Here is a 7980-nt window from a genome sequence, read left to right on the forward strand (position 1 = left end):
TTCCGCCGCCTGGCCCTTGGACAGGGACCCCTGGCTCTTGCAGCCGCTGTCTCCCCCTGGCGACTGACTGTGGGTTTGCAGCGAGCACCGCCCCCCCTTCTCTGGAGGACTCAAGACGACGGGAGTCGAGGGGTGGGGCCAGGATGGGGGCGGGGCTCAGTGCGCGGGATCTGGGATCGCGAAAATCACCTCGGGTCTAGAGGGGTTACCTGAAAGGGGCGTGAAATGCATTTTCTGCAAGATATTATCTCCTTTTATTCTGATTTCCAACACCAAGAACCAAAATACAACCAAACCGGGACTTCCCTGGTGGCACAGTGGTTAAGAAGCTGCGCTCCCAATGCAGGGGACCTAGGTTCCATCCCTGGTCAGGGAACTAGGTCCCACGTGCGTGCCGCAACTAAGAGTTTGCATGCCACAACTAAGGAGCCCGCATGCCACAACAAAGACCCAGCGCAAATAAATAAATAAATAAATACGTTTTAAAAAATACAAACAAACCGAGGGGAAAGGATAGAGGATATCGTAAAATTATAGTAAACATTTCAATGAGGCGTAATGAAAATTGTAGGGGGTGCTAAAATGGATCAGGCTGTCCCAAACACTATGTCTTTGCTTTCAACCAGATTTAGTAAACCAGCGTGATACTGGTTTTCCATGTGCCAATTAGATGGCTGGTTAATTTTTAAATAGGAAGACATTTTTATTACTTAAAACACTATACTGGCTTTGTAGACGCAGTCTTTCAAAATATGGCCCTGGGTGGGTATCAGAAATCGTATTTTTTTTAGAAGAGGGAATCTTGGTATTGAAAAGTTTGGGAGTTACCCAAAGAAGAATCAATAAGATATAGACCCTCCTTAAACCTTTGCCCAAGCAACTTAGCATTTCTAAGAGAACCGTCAGACAACCAAGCTTGAAAGCGACATTGCTGGTGTAATTACTAAACCTAAAATATTAACTACATGGTTCAGTTTTTTTTAAGTTCTGGAAGGTGATTTAAAAAACCAAAGCTGGAGTTCTTGCTAGACCTGTTTACTTCAACATTGGCATTAGCACCTTGATCCTCCGTGTGATTTATTAAAGAGGAATATATGCTTAGCAAGAGTTCCACCCTTGACCCTTGTGCCTTTCCTTTCCACTGGTCTCAGAATTTAGGCTAAGGTTGGCTTGATTCTTGATCCCCTCAGCTCTAAGACATGAGGGAAGTGGATGTAAAACAAAGATGGAATTTCTTTGTAACAGGAAAGTCTTTAGGGGCCTGTGTTAACAGTAAGAGCAAGAATGCCACTAGAAAGTAAGGTCCATATGGGCAGGTGATTTTTGTTTGTTTTGTCTACTTCGATACCTGGGCACTTAGAACAACGCCTAAAATATAATAAGCACTCAATTAGTAAAATCATGACAGAATAAGAAAATGTACTAAATGTTCTTTAGGTCCAAAGGAGTCAGCAAGCTCTGAGAGATTGTAATCTTTCCTTTCAAGGCAAATTTGATGGATAACTACATCAAATCAACCCAACTATAAACACTTTCCTCCCTTATTTTCAAATTTAGCTTCTATGCTTATCTTGCTCTAGGAATTATCATAACAGTAATGGCAAAGCCTTCTTGTGTCTCTTCTGCATCTCATAATAATAGCTATCACTTATTTAGGACTTACTATGTGCCCAGCTCCTATGTGCACTGTTCTAAGTTTCTCATATATTAACTCTTCTATTCCTATCACAAACATTGTAAAATATCAACACAAGAAGGAGCTCTTGAAGAGGTAAAAAGCACCTAATAGAGAAAGACCAATACAGCAGAAGAAACTGTGTTTGCATAATGGCCACTGGGTCTCAGAATCCTTAGCTGAGCACACCTTCTAAGTAAGGAACCCAAGGGCCTGAGAAAAAGTGCTCTTGAGTCTGGAGTTCTAAGGTGTACCTCAGAAAGCTTGACATATCTTTAGTCTTTTATTTGACCTTTAAAATTCACCATAGATGTCAGATTAGTAAGCAGGTACAGACTGGTAGGGGGCACAAGGGAGCCTTCTGGGTGCTGGAAATTTCTATATCTGATCTAGGTGGCCATTATATGAATGTATACGTATATAAAAATCCATCCATTGAGGTATACACTTAAGATTCATGCACTTGGGGCTTCCCTGGTTGCTCAGTGGTTAAGAATCCGCCTGTCAATGCAGGGGATACGTGTTTGAGCCCTGGTCCGGGAAGATCCCACATGCTGCAGAGTAACTAAGCCTATGCATCACAACTACTGAGCCTGCGCTCTAGAGCCTGCGAGCCATGACTACTGAAGCCCACGTGCCACAGCTACTGAAGCCCGCGCACCTAGAGCCCGTGCTCCACATCAAGAGAAGCCACCGCAATGAGAAACCCACGCACCGCAACGAAGAGGAGCCCCCGCTTGCCGCAACTAAAAGAAAGCCCGTGCGCAGCAACAAGGACCCAACGCACCCAAAATAAAATTAATTAATTTTTTTTAAATTATAAAAATTATTTTTAAAAGATTCGTGCATTTTATGAAAATTATACTTTAAAAGAAAAAATTAATGACCAGCTCTCTCTTTGAGGATATTGTTCGCTTCAAGAGCTTCAACTATTATTTTTAGGAGTGTGGCAGGGTCAAAATACTGAAACAAGAAAGACCAAAGCCTTCTCCCTCTCTGAAAGAGTTCATCTGAATTTTGCATTCTAGCCCACAATAGATTAGTATTTGTTCGAACACAAATTATTGTGCGTTTTTCCCCAGCTTGTCAAGTAAGATTAATCCCAGAAAGATGTACCCTGCTCACCCCACGATAGAGAAACACTTGGCCCCATTGCAATGCTCGCGAGACAGTTTGGAAAATAGTTTAGAGGGGTCTCAGTTAGGGTCCCAAGACAATCTTTTAAGGAGTCTGGCAGATGAACAGTAACCAGATGTTTGCAAATCAAGTTAAAATTTCTATTATGGCCTTCAAATTATTTAAATGTTAATTTCAAAGTAAACTTGAACTCTTCCCTAGAGTATTCATTGTCACGTCTGAAGATTAAGTTCACCAACAGCTCAGTGGTTAAAAACAGCAGAAAAGGGAATTCCTTGGCAGTCCAGTGGTTAGGACTCGGCACTTTCACTGCTGGGGCCTGGGTTCAACCCCTGGTTGGGAAACTAAGATCCTAGAAGCTGCATAATGCAGCCAAAAAAAAAGCAACAACAGCAGAAAAAGAAACATTCCTTTCTTTTTTTCATTATTATTATTGTTATTATTATTAGGTAAAGAGAAGTACCTAATTTCAGTGATAATGAGAGGAGAGACACCTGGAATCCCATCCCTCTACCTTGTTCAAAGTCCCCTGTCTGCTTCTCCCACACAGAGAACCCTGGTAGACTTCAAAGTCAGAGCAGAAGTGATAGACAAGAGTCTGGTCTTTGATGCCTAAGAACATCGTATCCCTCAGTTTGATGTGAATGCAAAGCATCTGTACCTTTCAAACCTTTCATGTTACCTCACGTTGCTAACAACAAAGCTGAAAAGTTTGAGGTGACACACATTACACACATTAAAATATTTGCAACCAGGAACTTTTTATTTCTTTTTCTATCATATATAGCTTCTTTTACTTTGTGAACCACACTGGATAGTAAATTACTTCTGGCACGCAGCCTTGTCAGCTTGCCAAATTTCAGCCAGAGCAAGTTTTTACAGCCGGGCTAATAAGCCCTGAAAATTAGGAGGTAAGTATAATGGAAATAATGACATGGTCTTTAACTGCAGGAGCCTAGAATGACAACGTGAGAGTCTAATAGATTCTACTTTTCAAAGTTTTTTTTTTATTCTAGTGAAGTCCTTTTTAAAAATTTTAGGTTCTTCAAGTTCAAAACACATGTAAATGGAGTTTCTTTTAATTGGTGAAAAGCATTTTTGTGGGTTTTTTCCCCTGTGGCTTAAGTTATTGCTTTTTGCAAACTCGAAAAAAACAAAAACAAAAAGAAAACCAAGAGTATGGTAGTTTGAGGATAACAACCTACTATTAAAACGAACTAACATCTTGAAAAAACATGTTCGGAAATCATTGGCTTCCAGGATGAGGCCTGGCGATTGTTTGTGTATGAAAACATTTCATCAAAACCATAGCTGATTAGTTAACATCAACTTTTTTTCAGTTTGCCCCCAATCCAGATAGAAACCCCAGTCCCTGCTAAGTAACTTTCAGGTCTTTATGGAACAAATCTTCAAAAGATAGAAAATTAATATCACATTTAATTTTTATCGCTGAAAGAAACAGGTAGTATCTATTGCAAGGTAGTATCCATTTCTCTCAATTTAATTCTTACATCCGTTCCCCTTTACAGTTTACAAATGACAAGGAAAATTCTTTTTCCCCTTCTCATTCTGCCCTACAGTTAGACCTGGATTGATTAGCTTCAGCATCCCATGCTCAGTCCCAAACTGTTTAAGCAAAGAAGAGGTCTGGAGTTGTGCGTGTTTTTTTTTAACTATACTAAAATAATATGGCCTTGCTCCAAAACTGCAGCTCTCTTATAGTTCCGCAACTATATTGTGCTGTTTTATACTTCTACTAACACCCACTATTCCCTGTGCCTGGGATGTCTTTGTCCCCTTATCCACTTGGCAAATTTAGTTCATGAAAAAAAAAAAAAGGAAGGCTGCCCTTAATGCCCCGCCATCCCATCATCACCACCGATTTGTGTACTTATGTATATACATTTATATCAAGGGCTCAGTCTTCCTGTTTTGTTTTGTTTTGTTTTGGGCTGCACCGTGAGGTTGGGGGATCTTAGCTCCTTGACCAGGGATTGAACCCAGGCTCCAGTAGTGAAAGTGCCAAGTCCTAACCATTGGACCGCAGGGAATTCTACTAAAGAGTTCAGTCTTTGAATCCCTTTTTCTCCATTCTCACTAATTATCTAGGTCCATAAAACAAGAAATTTATCCAGGTCCGTAACATCAGATGTCATCTTTCAGTGCTGTCCAATAGAACTCCAGGGATGATGGGAATGTTCCACACCTGCAGTGTCCAATACAAGAGCCTCAAGCCTCACGTGGCTGTTGAGTACGTGAAATGTAGCTAGAGCAACTGAGAAACTGAATTTTTAATGTCATTTAATTTAAATTAATTTAAATTTAAATTGCCACATGTAGCTAGTGGCTGTCACAATGGACAGCATAGATCTATGTGACTTCCATATTTCTAACACCAGTTCATAACTGTCCCCTGAACTCCAGACTCATGCCAATATACCCAACTGCCTACTCAGTATCTCCACTTGCGGATCTTACAGGCATTTCAAAATTAGTACATTCAAAACCAAGCTACTGATGTTCTCCCCCAGTATCTGCTCTTGCTGTAATCTTCTCCATCTTAGTTAATGGCAATTCCATTCTTCTAGTTTCTCAGAACACAAACCTTGGAGTTGTCCCTGACTCCACATCTAATTCGTCAGCAATCCTCTCTGTTCTACAAAATATAGCCAGAATATGACCTCTCCCCAGCATTACTACTGCAATCATCCTAGCGTACACGGCCATTATCCCTCACCTGGATTATTGCTAAAGCCTCCGACTCTTGTCTCCCTGCTTTCTTCCTGGCCCCCTTGAGTCTGTTCTTAACAGGAGTCTATTCTTAAGAACAGCCAATGTTATTTTGTTAGAATATAAGTCGGACCACATCACTCCTCTGCTCAAAGCTCTGCAGTGCCTTCTTGACTCAGAGTAAAAATTAAAACTCTTTCACAAGCCTAGAAACTTCCTACGATCTGGTGCCCTGCCCCTCCCTTTCCTTTCTGACCTTATTTCTCACCCGCTCTAGTTTCCTCCACTGCAGGTACATTAGCTTCCTTGGTATCCCTCCACAGGGCAATGCAGGGCCTTTGCACTGGCTCTTCTCACTGCCTGGAATTCTCTTATGCAGATAAATTCTTGGCTCATTCTTTCACCTCCTTCAGATCTTTCTCAAATATTACTCTCTTGGGGAAACTTTTCGTATTTAAAATTGCAGCTCCTATCCTCAACAATCCTTAATTCTACCTTCTTGCTTTTTTTCCCTCCATATCACTGATCACCATCTAACATATTACAGCAGTGTTTATTATTTGTGTCTCCTCAAGCTTACACTGAAACAGAAGATCCATGGAGCTGACATTTTTTGCTGTTCAATCTCCAGGGTTAGGCGCATAGTAAGTGCTCATTACCTATTTGTTGAATAAGTGAATGAATATTTGTGTAGTTTACTACTTAGTTTGTGCTGTAACTTTTTTCTTTAATCTACGTCTACCTTTTATAATACTGTGACTTCCATGACAAAGAGAAAAAATATTTTATTTATCTTCGAAGTCCCTAAAACCTAGCATTGGAAAACATTAGGTACTCAATAAACATTCACTGAAAAGAAACAACTCTACTAACACATACTATCTAAGAGTCACTCGCAGAGTTTAATATGCCCAAAACCCTTCCTGCAGGAAACTGATCTACCCACAGCTACTTTTTTTCTTACCACCTGACCCTGGGCAATTTGCCACTACTGCTCAGACCACAAGTAAGCTCCTGACTCAAGAACAACCCATCCATCGGCTGGCCAAAAACCTGTAATGTACCCTGGCATGAAAGGATGAACGGAACTAACTTAACTCTCCTTCTTTGGATCCTGAATTAAGAAGTAAAAAGAGAATTACATGGGGCTTCCCTGGTGGCGCAGTGGTTGAGAGTCTGCCTGCCACTGCAGGGGAAACGGGTTCGAGCCCTGGTCTGGGAGGATCCCACATGCCGCGGAGCAACTGGGCCCGTGAGCCACAACTACTGAGCCTGCGCGTCTGGAGCCTGTGCTCCGCGACAAGAGAGGCCGCGACAATGAGAGGCCCGCGCACCGCGATGAAGAGTGGTCCCGCTCGCTACAACTAGAGAAAGCCCGCGCACAGAAACGAAGACCCAACACAGCCATAAATAAATAAATAAATTTTTAAAAAAAATAAAAAAGAATTACGTGATGGGAACATGTGAGTTAAAACAAAAGAGAATCCAAGAATTAAAGTTGGAGCTTGAGGAGCCTGGCAAGGCAAAGTTGTAAGGAAGCAGAAACTGCATTAAGTAGAAACTATGAAATATAGAAAAGGCGGGGGCTTCCCTGGTGGCGCAGTGGTTGAGAGTCCGCCTGCCGATGCGGGGGACACGGGTTCGTGCCCCGGTCCGGGAAGATCCCACATGCCGCGGAGCAGCCGGGCCCGTGAGCCATGGCCGCTGAGCCTGCGCGTCTGGAGCCTGTGCTCCGCAACGGGAGAGGCCACAACAGTGAGAGGCCCGCGTACCGCAAAAAAAAAGAAAAGAAAAGAAAAGAAAAGGCATACAGAGTAAAAGGGGATGGGGGAAGGAACACAGTACCTAAGAGAGAGTCACTGAATCCCACTAATAAGAGCACCCTGGAATGAGGATCCACAGACTCCGGCAGTTGAAGTCCCATTTGAACTGTTTTGAATCCAGTACTCTTGAAATTCTGGGCCCCTTCTTGCTCTCTGTGTCACTGACTATAATGCCCAATTGCTTGAGGTGCCTTAAAGAGATTGTCTCTGTAATTTACAACCCTCAACCTAACTAAAATACCATTCTTGGTTCATACAGTTGCTGTCACCTGTCAAAGAGTGAGAGTATTGCGTTTTCGTATTTTCTACTAAATGATACACTTGAGATGTTCTTCAGAGCCTTTGGCCATTGACCCTGTGAGCTTTGAACCTTTATTAGGAGGCACAGGGACGAATGTTCTCTTCAGAGCTGTTTGGCTTCCCTTAAAGTCACCCTCCTGTGGCAAGCCAGGAGCCACTTACACTGTGAATGTACCTTGCTTTAAACAGATTTGAAACTCTGGACTTACAGCAATAGATTATTATGGGGTCACTTTTAACAATCTTTTATTTATTTATTTTATCAGAAAAATCACATACTGTTAGAAATTCAAAGGCCATATTCTTTTCAATAGT

The sequence above is a fragment of the Phocoena sinus genome, chromosome 20, assembly GCF_008692025.1.
Source record: "Phocoena sinus isolate mPhoSin1 chromosome 20, mPhoSin1.pri, whole genome shotgun sequence".
Lineage (NCBI taxonomy): Eukaryota > Metazoa > Chordata > Mammalia > Artiodactyla > Phocoenidae > Phocoena > Phocoena sinus.